This window comes from Myotis lucifugus, unplaced genomic scaffold (assembly GCF_000147115.1).
Source record: "Myotis lucifugus unplaced genomic scaffold, Myoluc2.0 scaffold_404, whole genome shotgun sequence".
In the NCBI taxonomy this organism is placed as follows: Eukaryota; Metazoa; Chordata; class Mammalia; order Chiroptera; family Vespertilionidae; genus Myotis; species Myotis lucifugus.
The window spans coordinates 681675-703880 of NW_005871452.1; the positions used below are offsets into that span (position 1 = coordinate 681675).

Genomic DNA, 22206 nt, shown 5'->3' on the forward strand with positions numbered 1-22206 from the left:
CCACTGAGAACCCTGAGGTCTAAAGGCCAGCCCAGAGCACCAAACAGAGAAAGGTGCCCACCTAACACCTGGCTGTGAAAAGCAGCAGGATTGCTGTCTGCCAGTGAGAGACTGCTGGAAAGGCAGGCACCCTCTTAAAGGGCCAACACAAAATTTTGAGTGCAGCCACTCATTTTGGACTCCAGTAGAGGGAGGACAGAGTGGACTGGAGCCTTGTCAGGAGAGCCCAGGGTTGGGGGCGCTGGTGTTGGTGTTCGGAGGGCAGCCACTCCAGTTTCCTTTGCTGAGTCATTCCCTCATGCTACGGAAAACATCTTTCTCCAACAGACCTGTGCCATCCAGGTGATTTTGACCTGGGGGAATGGCCATCACGAGAGACAACAAAAGTCACTACATAATCCTAAAAGGATCGATCCAACAAGAGGATATAACCCTGGTAAACATATATGCACTCAATAAAGGAGCATCTAAATATATAAAACTAGAGGCCTGGTGCACAAAATTCATGCACAGGTAGGGTCCCTAGGCCTGGCTGGTGATTAGGGCTGATCTGTGGGGTGACTGGTGGGGTGATCGGGGGGCCTCTGCTGGCACCCACCTTGGCTGGCTTGGAGCTTGCAGGCTGGGGGCAGCTCCTGCGTTGACCATCTACCCCCTGGTGTTCAGTGCATGTCATAGCCACCGGTTGTTCCACCGTTCAGTCAATTTGCACATAAGGCTTTTATTATATAGGATAATTTTTAGAGGACTTTAAAGAAGAGATTGACAGCAATACTATCATAGTAGGGGATTTTAACACCCTGCTGACTTCACTGGATAGATTTTCCAGACAAAAAATTAACAAGAACACAGTGACTCTACATGACACACTGGATCAGACGATTTAACTGACATTTATAGAACATGTCACCCCAAAGCTGCAGAATACACATTCTTCTCAAGTGCACATGGGTCATTCACAAAGATAGACCACATGTTAGGACACAAAACAAGTCTCTACAAGTTCAAGAAGATTGAACTCATATCAAGTATCTTCTCAGACCACAGTAGAATCAAGTTAGAAACCAACCACAGTAAAAACACCCAAAAACATTCAAACATATGGAGGCTAATAGCATGTTATTAAACAATAAATGTGTTCCCAAGGAGATCAAGAAAGAAATAAAAAACTTCCTGGAAACAAATGAAAATGAACACACAACAACCCCAGTTCTGAACAAAAAGTCAGTTCTGAGAGGGAGTTTCTTAGCACTACAGGCCTACCTCAAAACACACACACACACACACACACACAAGAAAAATTAATAATAAACTATTTTACGCTACAACTTAAAAAATTAGAGAACAACAAGTAAAGCCCAGAGTAAGTGGAAAGAAGGAAATACTAAAGATTAGAGCACAAATAAATGACACAGATGCTAAAAAAAACAATACAAAAGATCAATAAAACCAAGAGTTGGCTTTTTGAAAAGTTAAAAAAGATTGATGAACCATTAGCCAGACTCATGAAGAAACCGAGGGAGAGGAACCAAATAAGTAAAGTCAGAAATGAAAGCATTGAAGTAACAACTGACACCACAGAAATTCAAAGGATTGTAAGAAAATAATGTGAACAACTATATGCCAACAAACTGGACAATGTGGATGAAATGGACAAATTCCTACAAAAATATGGCCTAAAACTGAATCAGGAAGAATCAGAAAACCTGAATATGCCAATAACAACTGATGAAATAGAAGCAGTAATCAAAAAACTCCAAGTAAACAAAAGCCTGAGTCTGGATGACTTCACAGGGGAGTTTCACCTAATATTCAAAGAACTAACACCCATCCTCCTCAAACCATTTCAGAAAATCCAAGAGGAAGGAACACTTCCAAACTCTTTTTATGAGGCCAGAATTATCCTAATTCCAAAACCAGATAAAGACACTACAAAGAAAGAGAATTACAGTCCAATATTCCTGATGAACATAGATACTAAAATCCTCAATAAAATATTAGCAAATTGGATTCAGCAATATATTAAAAAGACCATACACCAGTGGTTCTCAACCTGTGGGTCACAACCCCTTTGGTGGTTGAACGACCCTTTCACAGGGGTCGCCTAAGACCATCCTGCATATCAGATATTTACATTATGATTCATAACAGTAGCAACATTACAGTTATGAAGTAGCAACGAAAATAATTTTATGGTTGGGTCACAACATGAGGAACTGTATTGAAAGGGCCAGAAAGTTGAGAACCACTGACGTACACCATGACCAAATGGGATTTATTCCAGGGTTGCGAGGCTGGTACCATATTTGCAAATCAATAAATGTGATACATCACATAAACAAATTGAAAGACAAAAAATCACATAATCATATCATTAGATTTAGAAAAAACATTCAATAAAATCCAACACACATTTTTGATAAAAACTCTCAGCAAAGCGGGAATAGAGGGATCATATCTCAACATCCTCTCTAATAAAGCTGGAATATGCTAATTGACCCTCACACCATCACAAAGGTGGCAGAGCCCACAGCCAATAAGGAGGGAATATGCTAATTGACTGTCCTGCCCTCAAAGATGGTGGCGCCCACAGCCACAAGATGGCCGGCAGGGGAGGGCAGTTGGGGGTGACCAGGCCAGCAGGGAAGCAGTTAGGCATCAATCAGGCTTAGGGGGTGATCAGGCTGGCAGGCAGAAGCAGTTAGGGGCTGATCAGGCAGGCAGGCAGGTGAGCAGTTGGAAGCCAGCAGTCCCAGATTGTGAGAGGGATGTCTGACTGCAGGTTTAGGCCCAATCCCACAGGAAATGGGCCTAAACCTGCAGTCAGACATCCCCCGTGGGGTCCCAGATTGGACAGGGTGCAGGCTGGCCTGAGGTACACTCCCCCATGCACAAATTTCATGCACCGTGCCTCTAGTTATCCTATATAATAAAAGAGAAACATGTAAATTGATCATCCCTTTGCTACACTCACCAGCCAATCAGGAGTGAATATGCGAATTAACCTGACAAAGATGGTGGGTTAATTTGCATACACAGATGCCTGGCAGAGAGCAGAACTGGGAGAGCTGGCAGCTTGGCGGGGATGTCGCTCCCTCGGTTGCTCTCTTGGGGGGACGTGGCTCCCTTGGTCACTGGTTGGAGAGCAGAGCGGGAGAGTTGGAGGCTTGGGGGGCCATGGATCCCTCGGTCGCTCCCAGCACAGGGAGCACCAGGAATTCTGGGACTAGTAGTTCTGCTGGCAGCCCCAGGACTGGAAGCGGAAGCCCAGAGCACGGGAAGCACCAAGAATGCTGGGAATCATAGTTCTGGTGGCAGACAGATCTCCTAGACACTAGAGCAAAGTGATCCTGGAGCAAGTTACTGTTGCGGTGGGGAATGGAGTGAAAGCAAGGGTGAGAGACATAAGTAAAATCAGAGCGTCTAGGAAAAATTAAAGTGAAAATATCCTAAAACTTCCAGGAAATCTCCACTAATGAAGAAAAAAAAAAATGCCGCTATCATTCTGTGAGTAACAAACCAAACTGAGTTGGGGGTCTCAGAGAATTCGCTCATATGATTGCAAAGACAGAAACTCCCGATTGGAGAGGGCTCCCCTGAGGGCTCCCAGATTAGAGAGGGTGCAGGTCGGACTGAAAGACCCCCCCCCCCCCCCCCCCACTAACCCCCACCCCATGCACAAATCTTTGTGCACTGGGCCCCTAGTATATATATAAAAGCCTAAGCGACTGTACAACTGGTCAACCAAACGACTGGTCACTATGACATGCACTGACCACCAGGGGGCAGACGGTCAACGCAGGAGCTGTCTGCTGGTGGTCAGTGCGCTCCCATAGCCAACCTCTTACGGACCCTTCCCCCAGCCAGCTGCCCTGATCGCTGGCCAGGTCAAGGGACCTCTCCTGTGCACAAATTTGTGCACTGGGCCTCTAGTAAAGGACATGTGACAAACCTATAGCGAACATCATCCTCAATGGGCCAAATCTAAAACCTTTTCCCCTAAGAACAGGAACAAGACAGGGATGTCTGCTTTTGCCACTCTTATTCAACATAGTACTGGAAGTTCTAGCCACAGCGATCAGACAAGAAGAAGAGATAAAAGACATTCAAATTGTAAAGGAGGAAGTAAAACTTTCATTATTCACAGGTGACATGATATTATACATAGAAAACCCTGAAGACTCCACCAAATAACTACTAGATTTAATAAAGGAATTTGGCAATGTAGCAAGATACAAAATTAACACCCAGAATTCTATGGCATTTTTACACCAATAGTGAATTCTCAGGAAGATATACTAAACAAACAATCTCATTTACCATTGCAACAAAAAAATTAAGATACTTAGGAATAACCTTAACCAAGGTGGTAAAGGACTGATAATCAGAAAACTACAGGACATTGAAAAAAGAGATAGGGCAAGATATAAACAAGTTGAAGAATATACCATGTTCATGGATTGGTAGAATCAACATCATTAAAATGTCCATATTACACAAAGTAATCTACAGATTCAATGCAATCCCTATTAAAATACCAATGGCATAGTTCATAGATCTAGAACAAATACTCCAAAAATTTATATGGAACCACAAAAGACCCCAAATAGCCTCAGCAATCTTAAAAAAGAAGAACAAAGTTGGAGGGATCATAATACCAGATATCAAGCTATACTACAAAGCCACTGTAATTAAACCAGCTTGGTACTGGCACAAGAACAGACATATAGATCAATGGAACAGAAAAGAGACCCCAGAAATCAACCCAAGATACTATGCTCAGTTAATATTTGACAAAGTTGGCAAACACATATAATGGAGTCAGGACAGTCTCTTCTATAAATGGCGTTGGGAAAATTGGACAGATACATGCAAAGATATATAATTAAACCACCAACTTACACCATACACAAGAATAAACTAAAATGAACAAAATGTAAGATGTGAAAACCATAAAAATTCTAGAAGAAACCATTGGCCACAAAATCTCAGCTCTTGTAACAATATGTTTACAGATACATCTCTAGAGGCAAAGAAAACTAATGATAAAAACAAATGAGACTACATCAAAATAAAAGGCTTCTGCAGAGCAAAAGAAACTATGAACAAAACAAAAAAGGAGCCCACTGTATGGGAGAACTTATTTGGCAATGATACATCTGATAAACAGTTAATATCCTAAACTCATACAACTTAGCAATAGGAAGACAAACAATCTAATTAAAAAATGGGCAAAGAACCTAAATAGACACTTCTCCAAAAGGGACATACTGAAGGCCAAGAGACATATGAAAAATGTTCAAAGTCACTGATCCTCAGAGAGATGCAAATTAAAACGACAATGAGGTATCACCTCCCATCTGTTAGAATGGCTACCATCAACAAATCAACAAATGACAAGTGCTGGCAAGTATGTGGAGAAAAGGGCATCCTAGTTCACTGCTGGTGGGAATGCAGACTGGTGCAGCCATTATGGAAAACAGTATGTCATTTCCTCAAAAAATTAAAAATGGAACTGCCATTTAACCCAGTGATCCCACTTCTAGAAATATATCCTAAGAAACCTGAAGCACCAATTATAACGAATGTATGATCCCTATGTTCATAGCAGCACAATTTACAATAGCTAAGATCTGCAAACAGCCCAAGTGCCCATCAGTAGATGAACTGATAAAATGCTGTGGTACATTTACACCATGGAATACTATGCAGCTGTAAAAAGGCAGGATTTCTTACTCTTTGAGACAGCATGGAGGGACCTGGAGAGCATCATGCTAAGTAAAATAAGTCAGTCAGGGAAAGACAAGCATCACATGATAAGTATCAAATAAGTGGAATTAAATGAACCAAATAAATTGATGAACAGAATTGATCCAGTCTCATAGAAGCATAGAACAGACTGCAGAGTGTTAGAAGGAAGGCAGGGGAGCGGGGTGGGTGGGAAGAGAACAACCAAAGAACTTTTATGCGTGTATGTATAACCCATGGACACAGACAGTAGTCTGGTTTAGTCCTCGGGTGGGGCCTGGGGACAGGCTAGAAAGGGTCAATGAGCAAAAAAAGGGGACATATGTCAGACTTTCAACAGTAAAGATTTAATTTAAAAAAAATAAAAATAGAACCATCTTATTACCCAGCATTTCCACTCTCAGATATTTGAAGAAACCCAAAATACTAATTCAAAAAGTTATATGCACCCAGTTGCAGGCTCCTCCCTGGCCTGGGCCCTGGTCGGGTCAGGGCACATGCAGGAGGCAACCAATTGAGACATGGGTGTAAATGTGCAGAGCAGCTATATTAGTATTGCTATCTAAATGTCCACCAGCATGTTCATGGAAAAACAAACTAATATATCCATACAGTGAAGGACTACTTAGCAATAATATTGGGTGGATCTCAAAATAATTACATTGAATAAAAGAAGTCTTACATAAGAGGAAACATACATGATTCCCTTTATATAAAACTGTAGAAAATACAAACTTTTTAAAAATTTTTAAAATTGATTTCAGAGAGGAAGGGAGAGGGCGAGGTAGAAACATCAATGATGAGTGAGAATCATTGATTGACTGCCTCCTGCACGCCCCACACCAGGGATCGTGCCCACTAACCCAGGCACGTGCCCTGACCAGGAATGGAACCGTAACCTCCCAGTTCATAGGTTGACGCTTGACCACTAAGCCTCCCCAGCCGGGCAATACAAACTTTTCTATGCAGAAAGCATCTCGGGGATGGGCTTACAGTCAGGCGGTGGAAGAGATCACCCAGGGTGAATGGGCTGGGGGTAATGGGTAGATATATTTGGATAGGGCTGCGGCTTTGCTGTTCAGTCAAGGAGTGGCTATTTGGAGTCACATCTAAATCACGTAATGAATAAAATTTAGTCCCAACGTGTCTGAGCTACTTGGCATGGCTGTTGACCTCAGACCTCTCTTCAGGCAGAAGTAAAGTGACACTGGAAGGCCCTGAGGACCAGGCTGTGGGGTTGATAGTAGCTGAGATCAGAGGTGAGGAAATTAGGGTGCAAGGCCAAATTGACTGTACTGGGTGCTTAAATGGTTTTTATATTTTAATGCTTTTAAATTTTTAAATAATATTTTAAGACAGATTAAACTATATGAAATTAAAATTTCAATATCCATACATATTTTATTGCAATAGCTGTATTCATCTATATACATAAAAGCCTAATGAGCAAATTGTCCCCACGGGAGTTCAACTGGGAGACCAGGAGGGAGTTCTATAGCCTGCTATGACATGGGATGACCACCAGGGGACGGCATGGAATGAAGGAAGGCCCCGGCCAGCAGCAGGAAGGCCCTGATTGGCCCTGATCACTGGCCAGGCCTAGGGACCTTACCCATGCACGAATTTCGTGCACCGGGCTTCAAGTTTATTTATAAGTGGTTTACGCTTTTGCACTACAATGGCAGAGTTGAATAATTACAACAGAGACTTAACAGTGCAGCCTGCAGTGCTTGCAGCAAAAGTTTGCCAGCGAAAGTTCACAGCTGTGCTTCTGGATTGGGGGCAATTTTGCCCCCAGGGCACGCATTTAGCAGTGTCTGGGTACATTTCTAGAGTCACAGTGGAGGGGATGCTATAGGCTTTGGAAGTCAGGGATGGTGGCAAGCGCCTTACAGTGCCTAGCACAGGCTGCCACTGCCAGGAATCAGCTGGCAAACAGTGCCATTTGTGCTAAGACCCAGAAACCTGGTTTGGAGAAACTAAGAGTTACTGACGGTTTTTAATCAAGACAGTCATGTGTTGCTTGCAGGCAGAATCTGGTGTATCATAACTAGAGGGGTGAGTTATGAACAAATCATCCCATATGGCGATCACTTTCCCACGGTTTCCTCCTAATTCCAAGCATTCTTTATTTTGATCTGTTTCCAAGCCTCATATGTATGCCCATGCACAGAACCACATAGTCCTTGACAGTGTTCTCCCTTCAGCTTGTTCCTTCATGTGCCTCATGATGGGCTGTCTCCTCGCATCCTACATCGTTTCTGATGGGGCTTTGCTGGGTGGGACTTGGGCTGTGAACGAGTCTCTGCAGGCATATCCTTTCCAGGAATGGGGAACTCCATGTTCATGTTTTGAAAGCTCTGTGAAAAGATCTGCCTTGGGTTGAGCTACAATTCATTGTCCACAGGATAACCCATAGAGACTTTTAGGTAACGTTCATATTAATTTCTCTCTCCTGAGTTCCAATCTCTCTAAATCAATCCTTTCTAAGGCCCTTCCTAGGTCTGCTGCGTATACATTCTGGTTATTATTGTTTTTTAAAGAGACTGTTGAATAATAATAGCACTGCCCTTTAAAAAAAGAGAGATGTGTTTAAATTTATAAAAATAGTATTTTTTATTCAAAATGATATACATGTATAAGGCATAAAAGATAAGTTGCCTTAAAAACAATTCATACTTTAGTACAAGGATAGGCACACTTTTTCTTCAAGGTTTAGAGAGTAAATGTTTTTGGCTTTGCTGCCCAACAGTTTCTGTCAAAACTAGTCAACTTTGCCCTGGCGAGTGTTGCTAAATGGTTAGAGCATCAGCTTGTGCACCGAAGGGTTGCAGGTTTGATCCTTGGCCCCAGTCAGGGTAAGTGTGGGAGGCAACCGATCTCTCTCTCTCTCTCTCTCTCTCTCTCTCTCTCGATCTCTCTCTAATTCCTTCTCTTCCTTCTCTCCCTTCCTCCTTTCCTCCCTCCCTCCCTCCCTGCACTCTCTAAAATATCCTTGGGTGAGAATTAACAAAAATCCACTACTCAACTTTGCTATTATTGTAGCCCAAAAGTAGCCATAGGCACTGGCTAATGTGGTTCGAGCGTCGGCCTGCAGCCTGAAGGGTTGCTGGTTCGATTCCTAGTCAAGGGCATGTACCTTGGTTGCAGGTTTGATCCCCAGCTCCAGGTCGGGGTGTGTGTGAGAGGCAACCAATCAATGTGTCTCTTTCATGTCAATGTTTCCCTCTCTCTTTCTCTCTCTCTCTCCCCCTCCTCCCTCCCTTCCACTCTCTCTAAAAATCATTGGGATGACTGGCCAGCGTGGCTCAGTGGTTGAGCATCGACCTGTGAACCAAGAGGTCACAGTTTGATTCCAGGTCAGGGCACAAGCTGGTGTTGTGGGCTCAATCCTCAGTAGGGGCTGTGCAGGAGGCAGCCGATCAATGAGTCTCTCTCATCATTGATGTTTCTCTCTCTCTCCCTTTCCCTTCCTGTCTGGAATCAATAAAAACATATTTTTTAAAAAATCAATGGGAAAAAATATCCTTGGGTGAGGATTAAAAATAAATAAATACTAAAAATTTTTAAAGTAACTGTAGAAGATAAGTAAAAAATGGATAGGCATGAGAGTGTTCTGATGGCACTTTGTTTAAAAAAAACAAACAGGCACTAGCTAGTTTGGCTCAGTGGATAGAGTGTTGGCCTGTGGACTGAAGGGTCCCAGGCTCGATTCTGGTCAAGGGCACATGCCCAGGTTGCGGGCTTGATCCCCAGTGGTGATGTGTGTGTGTGTGTGTGTGTGTGTGTGCAAGCAAGAGGCAGCTGATCAATGATACTTTCTAATCATTGATATTTCTATCTCTCTCTCCCTCTCCCTTCCTCTCTGAAATCAATAGAAATATATTTAAAAAACAAACAAACATGATTTGGGCTGGAGGCCATAGTTTCCTAATCCCTATTTCAGTGTATCTTTCATGATCCCTTCTAAATATATATATAATCATCTACACTAATAAAAGACAAACATGCAAATTGACTGTACCTTCACCCTAAAGGGGGTGTGGCCAGCCTGAAAACAGTCATCAGCCCCTCACCCAGGCTGGCCAAACCTCCATGGGGTGAGGGTCCCCACTGGGGGGGGCTTGACCAGCTTGCCAACAGCCATCAGCCCCTCACCCAGGCTGGCCAGGCACCCCAGTGGGGACCCCCACCCTGAAGGGGGTGTGACCAGCCTGCAAACACCCATCAGCTCCTCACCCAGGCTGGCCAGGCACCCCAGCGGGACCCCCATCCTGATCCAGGACACCCTTTAGGACAAACCAGCCGACCCCCACCCGTGCACCAGGCCTCTATCCTATATAATAAAAGGGTAATATGCAAACTGACCCTAACAGCAGAAACACTGGGAATGACTGGTCACTATGACACACACTGACCACCAGGGGGCAGACACTCAATGCAGGAGCTGTCCCCTGGTAGTCAGTGCGCTCCCACAGGGGGAGCTCTGCTCAGCCACAAGCCAGGCTGACGGCTGCCAGTACAGCGGTGGTGGTAGGAGCCTCTCCTGCCTCCTCAGCAGCGCTAAGGATGTCCGACTGCAGCTTAGGCCTGCTCCCCGCTGGCAAGTGGACATCCCCCGAAGGCTCCTGGGCTGCCAGAGTGATGTCTGACTGCCAGCTTAGGCCCAATTCCCCAGGGAGCAGGCCTAAACCAGCAGGTGGTCACCCCCCCCCAAGGGGTCCCAGACTGCGAGAGGGCACAGGCCAGGCTGAGGGACCCCCCTGAGTGCACAAATTTTTGTGCACCAGGCCTCTACTATATATTTAAACTCTAAAGAATTGTTTGATATATATTATGCCACAATTTATTTTCCCTCCACTCAGTAATAAAATATGGACATATGCAGGATGGGGTAAAAGTAGGCTTACAGTTGTGAGTATGCGAAACACTTTATTCTTGTATTATTATTGTGTTAATTATTGTATTACTAGAGGCTTGGTGCACAAAATTCATGCATTGGAGGGGGAGTCCCTCAGCCTGGCCTGCACCCTCTTGCAATCTGGGACCACTTGCCCCTTACCGCTTGGCTCACTGCTCCTTAGCGCTGCTGCGAAGGCAGGAGAGGCTCCCGCCACCACCTCTGCACTCGCCAGCCGTGAGCCCAACTTCTGGCTGAGTGGTGCTCCCCTTGTGGGAGCGCACTGACCACCAGGGGGATGCTCCTGCATTGAGCGCCTGCCCCCTGGTGGTCTGTGCACATCATAGCGATCAGTCGTTTGGGTCATTCCGCTGTAATGGTAACTTAGGCTTTTATTATAAAGATTTTCCATACAAACTTCTATAAACCTAATTTTTGCCTCACCCTGTATGTCAGTGTATATAAATCCATCAGGCCTGTACACTCTATTTTCATTTCATAAGTTATTGAACAATTTGATGATACTTAATTTTTCCAATTTTTTGCTATTATAAACATTCTTGCACATATGTCTTCTGGAAGTATTTTTGTTTTAATTTTACTTTACAATTGAGATAATATTGTTTTCGAACTATATTACCCCTTGGGTTTATTTTTGGATGTAGTTTAATATTTATAATCACTTTGGTCATATTTACTAACATATTTTGAGGCTATGTTTTAGGTATATGCACATTTATTTATAGTTTTGTTTTTCTGGTGCTTTTATCATTATGTACTTTCTATATCTCTAATATGCTTTTTGTCATAGATCTATTTTGTCTAATAATGCAGCTGCTTTCTTTTGGATAATGTCTACTTAGAATATTTTTTGCATCATTTTATTTTATTTTCTAGTGTCTTATATTTCAATACTAGTGGCCCAGTGCACAAAATTTGTGCATGAGGTGGGTGTCCCTCAACCCGACCTGCACCCTCTCCAATCTGGGACCCCTCAGGGGATGTCCGACTGCTGATTTAGGCCCGATCCCTCTCGCAATTCTGGACTGCTGGCTCCTAACCGCTCGCCTGCCTGCCTGATCACCCCTAACCACTCTGCCTGCCAGCCTGCTTGCCCCCAACTGCCACCCCCCGCCACCCTGCTCACCCCCAACTGGCCCCCCTGCCGGCCTTCTCACCCCCAACTGCCCCCTCCACTGGCCTGATCACCCCCAACTGCCCTCCCCTCCTGGCCTGATCACCCCTAACTGCCTCTGCCTCGGCCCCGCCACCATGCCTTTGTCCAGAAGGTTTCCCAGTCTAATTAGCATATTACCCTTTTATTAGTATAGATACATTCTATAGCACATCTTTGTTAATGCAATCTAACAACCTTTGTCTTTCAGTTGGAATGTTTAGTCTATTTATATTTAATGTAGCAGTTGATATATTTTGGGTTAAATCTGTTTTCTATTTGCTTCCTACTTATTCTGCCTGGGCTGTGGTGGTGTTTTTTTGTTTTGTTTTGTGTGGGTTTTTTTTTTCTATTCTTGCTTGCTTTTTTAAAAATTGATTACTTATTTTTTATTACTACATTAGCAACTATACACCTTTACTATTCTGTTTTTTTATACAGTTTACCACACACATCCTTGAGTTATCAAGTCTAATACAAATCAGTACCTTTGCCATTTCCTGTACAATGCAAGGATCAGGACACCTTCCACTTCATCCTGGCACGTGTGCTGCTTTTGTCATATATTTTACTTCTTTACATATGTTAAACCCTCAAAAGATTATTATTATTGTTGTTGTTTTATACTCACATTTTATTTATATCAGGCTCTCTCAGGCTTAGCACTATTAACATTTGTGTTGGATAGTTCTTTTTTGTTAGGGGATGGCCTTGCCTCAAGCCAGTAGATGCCCCTAATACCTTCCCTTCATTTATGACAACCATAAATGTCTTTAGACATCACCAAATATATCCTAGGGTATAGAGGGAATTATCCTGTTCCCAGAGGAGAACCACTAATTTAGACCTACCTAAACATTTATCCTTTTTGATTATCTTTATTCTTCCAGCATCATCAGTTTTCTATAGGATTATTTTATTTCCGATTGATAAAGATTTTTAATTCTTTTAGTGCAGGACAACTGATGACCAGTTCTCTTTTTGTTTGTCTGAAAATATTTATGTTTTCTCTGAAAGGCTATATTCTCTAGATATGAAATTATAGGTTGACAGGTATTTTTGTCCAGCATTTTGAAGATTTCATTCCAATGTCTTCTTGTTTCCATAGTTTCTATTAAGTGGTCATGAGTCAATCTAATTATTTCTCCTTTAAAAGTTACATTTTTTCCTGGCTGCTTTTAAAATGTTCTCTTGGCTTTGGTTTTCAGCTGTTTTACTCTGTTTATATAGGATTTTCTTGTGGGTTTTTTTAAATAGCACTTTTGAACCTGTAGCCTCATATTCATCAGATTTCAAAACTTCTAAGCCCTTGTCTCTTCAAATACTTTCTTGCTTCTCTCTCCTCTTTCTTTTTAGAACTACAATTGCATGTATGATAGTCTTTTTCTTATGTCATTTTTATTTTGTACGTTTGGGTTTTTAATTTTTTTATTTTTTCAACTAGAGGCCCAGTGCACAAAATTCGTGCACTCGGGGTAGGTCCCTCAGCCCAGCCTGTGCTTTCTTGCAGTCCGGGAGCCCTTGGGGGATGTCCAACTGCTGAAGAGGCGGGAGAGGCTCCCGCCACTACCTCTGTGCTTGCTAGCAGTGAGCCTGGCTTCTGGCTGAGCGATGCTCCCCATGTTGGAGCGCACTGACCACCAGGGGGCAGCTCCTGCATTGAGCATGTGCCCCCTGGTGGTCAGTGCACATCATAGTGACCGGCCATTCGGCCTTTCAGTCAATTTGCATATCAGCCTTTTATTATATAGGATATAGGATTGGTTGACAATATTATATTTGTTTCAGGCGTACAGCATAGTTAGTTAAACATTTATATAACTTATGAAGTGATCACTCTGATAAGTCTAGCATCCACCTCACACTATACATAGTTATCACAATGTTACTCTGTTCTGTGCTGTACTTTACATCCCCAGGACTATTTTGTAATTGCCAGTTTGTACTACGTAACCCTTTCATCTTTTCACCCAGACCCCAACCCTCCAAAACCCCCTGCCATCTGACAACCATCAGTTTGCTTTCTCTATCTATGAGTTTGTTTCTGTTTGTTTCTTATTATGTCTTTAATGTCTCTCTTCCTGCCTTGTATTTTTCATCCTTCTGAGATTCAGTGGTTCATCCTAGTTATCCTTTTAATCTGTCTTTCAGCTCACTAATTATCTTTTCAATTGTGGTTTATCTGCTATTAAATCCACACACTGACTTCCTTATTTCTGTTGTGTAGTTTGTTTGTTTTGTAGTTTTTTGAGTTGTCAATGGGTTCTTCTGACTCTACTGAAAATTTTAATCTTATTTTTTACTTTTTTGAACATACTTGTCACTTTTTTTTCCAAGTATAATTTGCTTTTTAATGAGAACAATGTGTGTAATGACAGAGGATCCCGCCGTGTGCAGATGGCAGTAGTGAATACCCACGGAATGCATTCTGCCCAAGGAGGGAGGGAGGGAGGGAGGGAGGGAGGTGCAGGCACTGTGAGCCGGCGGCCTGCCCCCTGCCCGTGGACATGAGGCTGGGCCACTGACTGGGGGCCTGCACGCACCTCCTGAACGGTAAGCGACTTATCACATTTTTTTAAGTTTGTGTCTGAAGACTCCATTTTCAGGATCCTCTGTAATCTGTATTTCTTTAAGTAGTCGTTTCTGTAGTCTATTTCTTTAAGTCTTGAGCCATGTTGATCTGTTTGTATGCTTGATGGCTTTTGATTGCATGACAGACATTGTGTATAAAAAATATGAAAATATGTTGAAGACCTAGGATGATGTATTCTTAAATATTATCCTTTTATTATTATTATTAATAATAAATTTATTTATTTTTTAATCCTCACCGGAGGATATTTTTCCATTGAGTTTTAGAGCGAGGGAAAGACAGAGAGAAATACCGATGTGAGAGAAACACATCGATTGGTTGCATCCTGTGTGAGCCCCAGCCATGGCTCAGGCAGGGGAGGAGCCTGCAACCAAGGTACGTGCCCTTGACTGGAGTCGAACCCGGGACCCTTTCATCTGTAGGCCTATGCTCTATCTACTGAGCTAAACCAGCCAGGGTGGATGATGTATTCTTTATCCCAAGAGGATTGATATCTACCTTGGGCATGAAGCTAAGGGCACTACCAATTATAGATTGAGTGATAGAGGCACTTTGTGCCCCAAATCAAGCCTGGAGATTTTCCCACATCCCTTCCCCGCCATGCTGCTGCTTGCTCGGTCCTTTTCCTTGATTTTTGTTTCTTTTGCCTAAAGAGGCTGTTGTAAAGTCATAGACTAAGCTTCTCTCCACCTCTTCTGGACCCACAGATGCCGCCAGAAGGGAAGTTTCCCAAACCTCTGTGGGTCTCAGTCCGGTCCCGTATGTTGGCCCCGTTACTATCCTATCTTGTCTAATTATTCTCAGTGTATCAGCCGCTCTGATGGCCTAGCCTGCCATTATTAGAAGCAGAAGTTCCCTGAGATTCATGTTATTTCCTGCTGAAATATATCCATGTCCTAAAAGAGAATGTTGTGAGTTGTAAAAATTTTGAATTTTCATATTCAGAAAATATTCTGTTTAGTTAAAAATAGAATTATTTCAAAATCATTTGCCATCAATACTTTACAGATATTATTCCATTAGTTTCTTATATCTAGTGTTATTAGTGAAAACTTTAAATTTAATAAGATTTTCATCTCTTCTTAAGAAATCTATTTTTCTCTCTATAGAAACTTTTTCATATTTTTAATTTATCTTTAATATTCAGAAGTTTTCCTACAATGTATAGGGTGTGTTGTTTTAATGTACCCTTTTCCCCTGTGCAGGCTCTCTTACTTAGTTTTCTCCCACGTCCCCATGTTCTCCCGTCTTCGAGGACTCCTCCCAGGTCTGCCTCAGCAGGAGTTCTTATTTTCTAGTGTAGCTGCAGGCGCATGTGTGTATTTGTTGATCATACATCTTCTCTTATTTCTAGGGATCCGGTGAGAGGAGAAGAGGGTGTGCAATCTGCTCAGTTTGCCTCTTGAATCTCAGTAGTTCTTTTTATAACTTTATCGAAAAAAATCATCTTCCTCTAGCCATGTTGTCCTTGGGTCATATCCTGACTTGCCGCCACTAACGTATTATGTCAGCTAGCCCAGCACTGCAAACTTTGTTCAGTGTATCTGCACATTAGTTACTGCAGTCATTCTGAAATCTTTACTGTAAGTCATTGAAAGGAAACAATATTAGAACAACTTTTTGTAACTTTTAAAAAAAACTAACATGCAAAATGTAAGGAAGGAACAAATCCCTTAGCTGATTGACTGCAAAAATTGTAAACATGGGTTCAGAGAGCAAGCCACCCCTGGAAAGGAATAACAAAGGCAGCAGGGGAAGCTTAGGGAAAGGCGGACTGGGAGGTGGGCTGGGGGGAGAATGTGCGGGTGGCAAGGCAAGCAGGCCCTGCTGGAGAGCCTCAGCGCTGGGCTGGCCTGGGAGCTCTGGCCTTGCTGCCCTGTGTGCAGGCCCCTGTGGTGGGTCAGGGTTGGAGGGACGTCCGGGGTCCTGTTGTCCCTGGGCCTCCTGCAAACACTCACCAGACGTCTGAGCTCACCCCATCCTGGAAACCGTCTGCCTTCGTCTTTCTGTTTCCCCCCAAGTTGGCCTACTTTTCCTAAATCTAAGTAGATATGTACAGAAATAAATTTGCAGAGCTCCCTTAACTTTAACAAAATTAGAATCTAAATAATCTCATTGAAATGTTTAAGTAATTTTTATGAAATGGCCTCTCAGTACTCATGTTATCCTTCATGCCTGTGCCTTTGTGATTTTCAGTAATTTATAGAGTTCCGCACTGCATTTAATATTTAATAAGCAACTTTGCAATTGAGTTAATGTTTCCCGAGGTAAAGATTTCATGGCACTCTAATCACAGCAAGTATTATTTTGATCAAGTGAATTCTTTTTTTAGCGCTCATTGTGTTCAACCCACATAAATATCATCTGTAAATCGCAGTTCACTTACTGTTTTTTTCCTTAAAGTTTTTTTATCAGAAATCTTAAGTAAGGTTTTAAAACATTAAATTTAGAATTTTAAACTTCTCCATGAAGCTGAGAGATGCCTGTTATCCCTTTCACCTCACTCAGCTTAAAATGAAAAAAAGTTTTCATTAACCCTTTATGTTCTTTTAGGACTTAAAAATAGAGAAAGCAAAAATTTCAAACTAACTTACACTTCTACTGAGCATGTAATTCTATTTAAACATATAAAAATATATTTAATCCCAACTCCATAAAGTTTGAAATACTTGAGAAGTTTTTTACCCTGAGAAAAACAAGTAAACAGAATAATGCACATTTTAAACTTTAAACATCTATTAGTAAGAGCTAATTTCATGAAATGTTAACATATTTACAACATAAAACACCCAAATATTATAACCATTCCACATGCTGTAGCAGAAACTTAAAGCAGAAAACTTTTTTACCTGGAAATCTAAACTAAGGAGGCTTTGCTTGGTGTCATTTAAGTCTCCAGCTGAAAGTGAAACAAAACCAGAGCTTTCTTAAAACAAAGAACAGAGGGGAGTGTTGAAAATGATCCCTGCCCCCGTGGTAAAATCTAATGCTTCCCTTGGGGATAAATGCCTTACAGTTCTCACGCAGAAAATCGGCCAAGAGAGTAACAAGGAAAACAGTTTTCAAGGGAAATATTTGTCTGACTCACAAGAGCAGCGGAAACATCTTGCAGGCTGAGAAGGTGGAGTTGGAAGGACAGAAGTGAAGCTTGGTTAAGAAATCTGGTTTTCATAGATATTAGCATGAAAACCCTTCCTCTGCCCATGCCTCTGTGACACCGCTGGGGTGCACCCCGCTCGAGTGGCCCATGTGGCCACGTTAGAGGAGCCGCACTCCTGGGCACCCTGAGTTGGGTGGTGTTAGTGACCCTCCTCATCTCTCTGCCCATGGGAACTGCACACGCCGTGTTGTGAATAAGACTGAAAGCTGTTCCATGTGCATGTGATTGCAATGGTCACTTTCCACCTGGAAGCAGGGAGGAGGGCTGAGCAGCACGGCCTCGTCTCCGGCGAGCAGCAGGTCAGAGGGCCTTCGGGCATTCCTGCGTTCCTGTCCGAAGCTGCTTCTCTTTAAGCAGGGATGCTAATAACTACCTTCAATTTCTGTGAAATAAATGAATAACACATGTAAGTGCCCGTCACGGGCTAGGGATTCTACTTTTTATTTCTTTATTTTAGTACTAGTGGCCCAGTGCACGAAATTCATGCTCATTAAAAGGGGATTAATTAGAGGAAATATTTTAATATTGCTATTTGCCCTTTCTCTATAATAGAAGTGTCAGAGATGAAAGAAAATTAGTAAAATGTATATGAAAATCTTCCTCCTGTCAGAGTCTGGGGCACACCACACCACGGGACCCAGAGTGAAGTCCCCGCCCACCCACGTGTGCCTCAAAATCACGCGAGACCCAGACCCGGCCGGCCCCACCCCCATTGGGCGAGATCCAGACCCGGCCGGCCCCACCCCCATTGGGCGAGATCCAGACCTGGCTGGCCCCACCCTTGTCAAGCCCTGCTGGGCAGGGGACGCAGCCTCAGGTCCCCCAGCCCAGGCCAGGGCAGGGGGCGCGCCTTGAGGTCCCCCATTAAGCCCCACCAGGCAGGGGGTACAGCCTCAGGTCCCCTGGCTTGGCACCAGAAGGGGGATGCAGCCTCAGGTCCCTTGTCAAGCCCCGCTGGGCGGGGGTGTGCGGCCTGAGGTCCCCCGGCCCAGCACCGGGGCGGGGGGCACACCTTGATGTCCCCCGTCAATCCCTGCTGGATGGGGGTGCGGCCTGAGGTCCCCCGTCAATCCCTGCTGGGGGGGGTGCGGCCTGAGGTCCCCTGTTAAGCCCCACAAGGGGTGTGGGGGGGGCGCAGCCTCAGGTCCCTGCTGGTCGTTCGTTAAGGCTCATTACGGGAACTCGGCCTCTGCTGTGGGGGCAACCATCTTGTGTTACAGAAACACCCCCCCGCCCCGCCTCCGCCGTGGGCACCGCCATCTTTGTGGCGGAGTGACTGTCAATTTGCATATTCCCTCTTTATTACATAGGTTTTTCCATCATTCTTGTTGAAAGTGTTATATATGTTCCCTCTTTTCCCCATTGACTCCCTCCAGCCCGCCCCCACCCCCCACGCCAGACCTCACCAGCCAATCAATGATTCTCTCTCATCATTGGTGTTTCTATCTCTCTCTCCCTCTCCCTTCCTCTCTGAAATCAACAAAAAATAAAAAAGATCTGAGTTTGCTAGGGTTTGAAGAGAGAGAGGGATGACCAGGTGGGCACAGAGGACTTCTGGGGCAGTGAGAACATTCTGTGTGGTCTTCTAAAGACGGACACATCATACGTCACTATGAGTTGTCTAAACCCACGCAGTGTATGAGACCCGAGTGCTCCCAGTGTCCCTGTGGGTGGGTGGTTGTGATGTGTCCGTGTAGTTCCTCAGTCGGAACGATGGTGCCATTGTAGTGGGGGATGTTGATAATGAGGGAGGTTAGAGGGGGCGGGACACATGTGAAACCGCTGCACCTTCTTCTCAATGTTGCTGTGAATCTGAAGTTGCTCTTTAATAAGATAGCCTTTGGCAGGACCAGAGGAGGCCAGCGGGAGTCCAGGTCTAGGATGGGGCTGTGACTGAGGCCAGCAAGTATTGTGAGTGGCAACCAGTTTCCGGGGAGAAATCTATAGTAACATGGCGAGGACTTGGGTGCGGAGTCTCGTTGTGTTGACCTAGTTCTTGGTGATGTCATGTTTCTAAATATACTCCGCTCTTGAGATCAGGGCAGTGCTTTTGTCAGAACAACACAAAGCAAGAAACTGTACTGAAGTCCTTTGTTGGGGGTAACTCCCAAAAGTACAGGAAATGAATGCGAAGCATGTGGTTCTCACATGTGAAGGAAGAGAGTATCTTCATGAGCTTGTCGGGGCCAGGTGGCGACCCTTATGTTGACCAGTCCGGTCTGGAGTGGCCATCCATTTGGACTCATGACCTACCTGATTGACGACTGTATCCAGAGTGACGAGTGACTGTGGCCTGGAGGGACCCCGTGGAGCCTGCACCCTTAAAGCAGGAGCCTGGACGTGTGCATGGTAATCGGCTCCACTTCACTTGCTAATACACTCACCTCTGGCAGCCCAGAGGACCTCCTGGGTCCTGTCTGGGTGTCCTCAGCCCCGGGCCCTGCACTCCCCCAGGCCCTGCACTCCCCCAGGCCCTGCACTCCATCCCCCAGGCCCTGCACTCCATCCCCCGGGCCCTGCACTCCATCCCCCGGGCCCTGCACTCCATCCCCCAGGCTCCTTATTTCTTGCTGTTCCTCACATAGAGCATTCAGGAACCACAGACATGCAGGATCCACTCAAGCACTGCTTTTACTGGCTCATTTTAAAATTTAGTTTCATCTCTGCTTTTTAGAGCTGATTACTTAAGTTTAGGCTTGGATGGAGAAGTGAATTTACCAGGTGTACCGGTTAGTAATGCAGATTTTGTAATCAAAGAAAACATGCCCTATTTAATTTTGCCCAGAGGTGGGGGTTTGCTCTGTTACTAAGAACATAAGTTGACTCAATGTTTCATTTATTTGCCTCCCACTCCTAAAAACCACAGGCATTTAACACAGGACTCTAAAGTACCAGTTTGGATATACCAGGTGTACCAGTTAATAATGCGGATTTTGTAATCAAAGAAAACACGGTAATTTCAAGAGAAACATCAAAAGTGCTTTATTCAAAGTAATGTCCATCGCTAGCTACACATTTCCCCATCTTTCAGGTAATTTGTGGGTACCGTCCCAATAGAACTTTTCTTGTTTTGAGGCAAACCATTCAGAGACCCAGTTTTCCATTTCTTAGTACATTTTGAAGTGCTGCTCAGAAAGTGCGTGTGCCATCGATCAGAACAAGTGGTAAATCTGAAGGAGCAAGGTCTGGTGAATACGGCGGGTGGGTTAATACTTCCCAGGCAAGATCTTTTAACGTGTCTTTAACTGGTTTTGAAGTGTGTGATGATGCATCATCATGAAGCAAAATTACTTTGCCGTGTTTTCTGGAACATTCTGGTCATTTCACGATCAAAACATGATTCTAATTGATTATTTGTTGTTGGTATCGATCAGTATTGACGGTTTCACCTGGTTTTAGAAGCTCATAATACACCACACCTTCCTGATCCCACCAAATGCAGAGCATTGTCTTCTTTCCGAAGCGATTCGGCCTTGCAGTCAATGTTGATGGTTGACCTGGATCAACCCATGATTTTGTGCGTTTGGGATTCTCAAAGTAAATCCACTTTTCATCGCCAGTCACAACTCGATGCAAAAAAGACTTTCATGCAGTTGAAGCAGCATTTTACTGATGACTTTTTGGTTTTCCATTTGTCTTTTGTTCAGTTGATGTGGCACCCATTTTCCTTCCTTTAAAATCTTTCCCATTGCTTGTAAATGATTGGAAATTGTTTGCTGAGCAACATTTAATCTTTCTGCAAGTTGTTTCTTTTTAAAATATATTTTATTGATTTTTTGCAGAGAGGAAGGGAGAGGGAGAGTTAGAAACATCGATGAGAGAGAAATCAATCAGCTGCCTCCTGCACACCCCCTACTGGGGATGTGCCCGAAACCTTGACCAGATCGAACCCGGGACCCTTGAGTCCGCAGGCTGACGCTCTATCCACTGAGCCAAACCAGTTAGGGTTCTGCAAGTTGTTTTTGAGTTTGACACGCATCTTCGTCCAATAATGCTTGTAATTGTTGGTCTTCAAACTTTTTCGGTTGACCTGGACGTTCTTTGTCTTTCACATCGAAATCATCACTTTTAAAGCATTTAAACCAGCGTTCACAAGTATCTTGAGATGGAACATGTTCACCATAAGCTTCCTGAAGTATTCAGCAGCACTTTTCTTCAAAATAAATACTGAATTAAAACTTCCTGCAAATGCTCTTTTTTGGCACGAAATTTGACTTTTCAAGTGTAAAATTAATTTAATTATTATTTAAACCTTAACGTCTATACCCAAACTATTCACCCAGTATGAGGAAACATTAAAAATATTATTGAACATGAAAGGTCAATAAATGGGATACTGACAGGGAGCCTGTACTGAGAGCCCTGCCAAAACCTACCTGGAATGACAGCGGAGAGGTCTGTAAAAAACAGTGTGCGGGGCTGAGAGGCGGGAGGAGGGGGGAAACCGCCCAGGAGGCTGCTGGGTCTCTGCAAGGAGAGGGGTCTCCAGAAAGGGCTGCACTGGGCGGCCGATTCTCAGTAGGAATAGGCCCAGCAGCCCTGCTGACCGGGAGCCCTGGGCTGGGCTTAGGTCTGACTCATGTCTAACTCAGGGTGTGGAATGCATGAACCAACTTTAGGGGTGATTATGC

The 22206-nt window shown here is 43.9% G+C and overlaps 2 protein-coding genes across 3 annotated transcripts in view; one reads left to right on the forward strand and one right to left on the reverse strand.

Annotated features, from left to right (window-relative positions):
- ECM2 (extracellular matrix protein 2) overlaps nt 1–17930 on the reverse strand; it is a 76487-nt gene extending 58557 nt beyond the window's left edge. For both annotated transcript variants that reach the window (XM_023743626.1, XM_006102199.3), the window contains exon 1: nt 17265–17930. The gene's annotated coding sequence lies outside the window, so the exon portion shown is untranslated. The remainder of the gene's footprint in view (nt 1–17264) is intronic.
- CENPP (centromere protein P) overlaps nt 1–22206 on the forward strand; it is a 217401-nt gene that overhangs the window by 185246 nt on the left and 9949 nt on the right. The gene's annotated exons all lie outside the window — the stretch shown is intronic.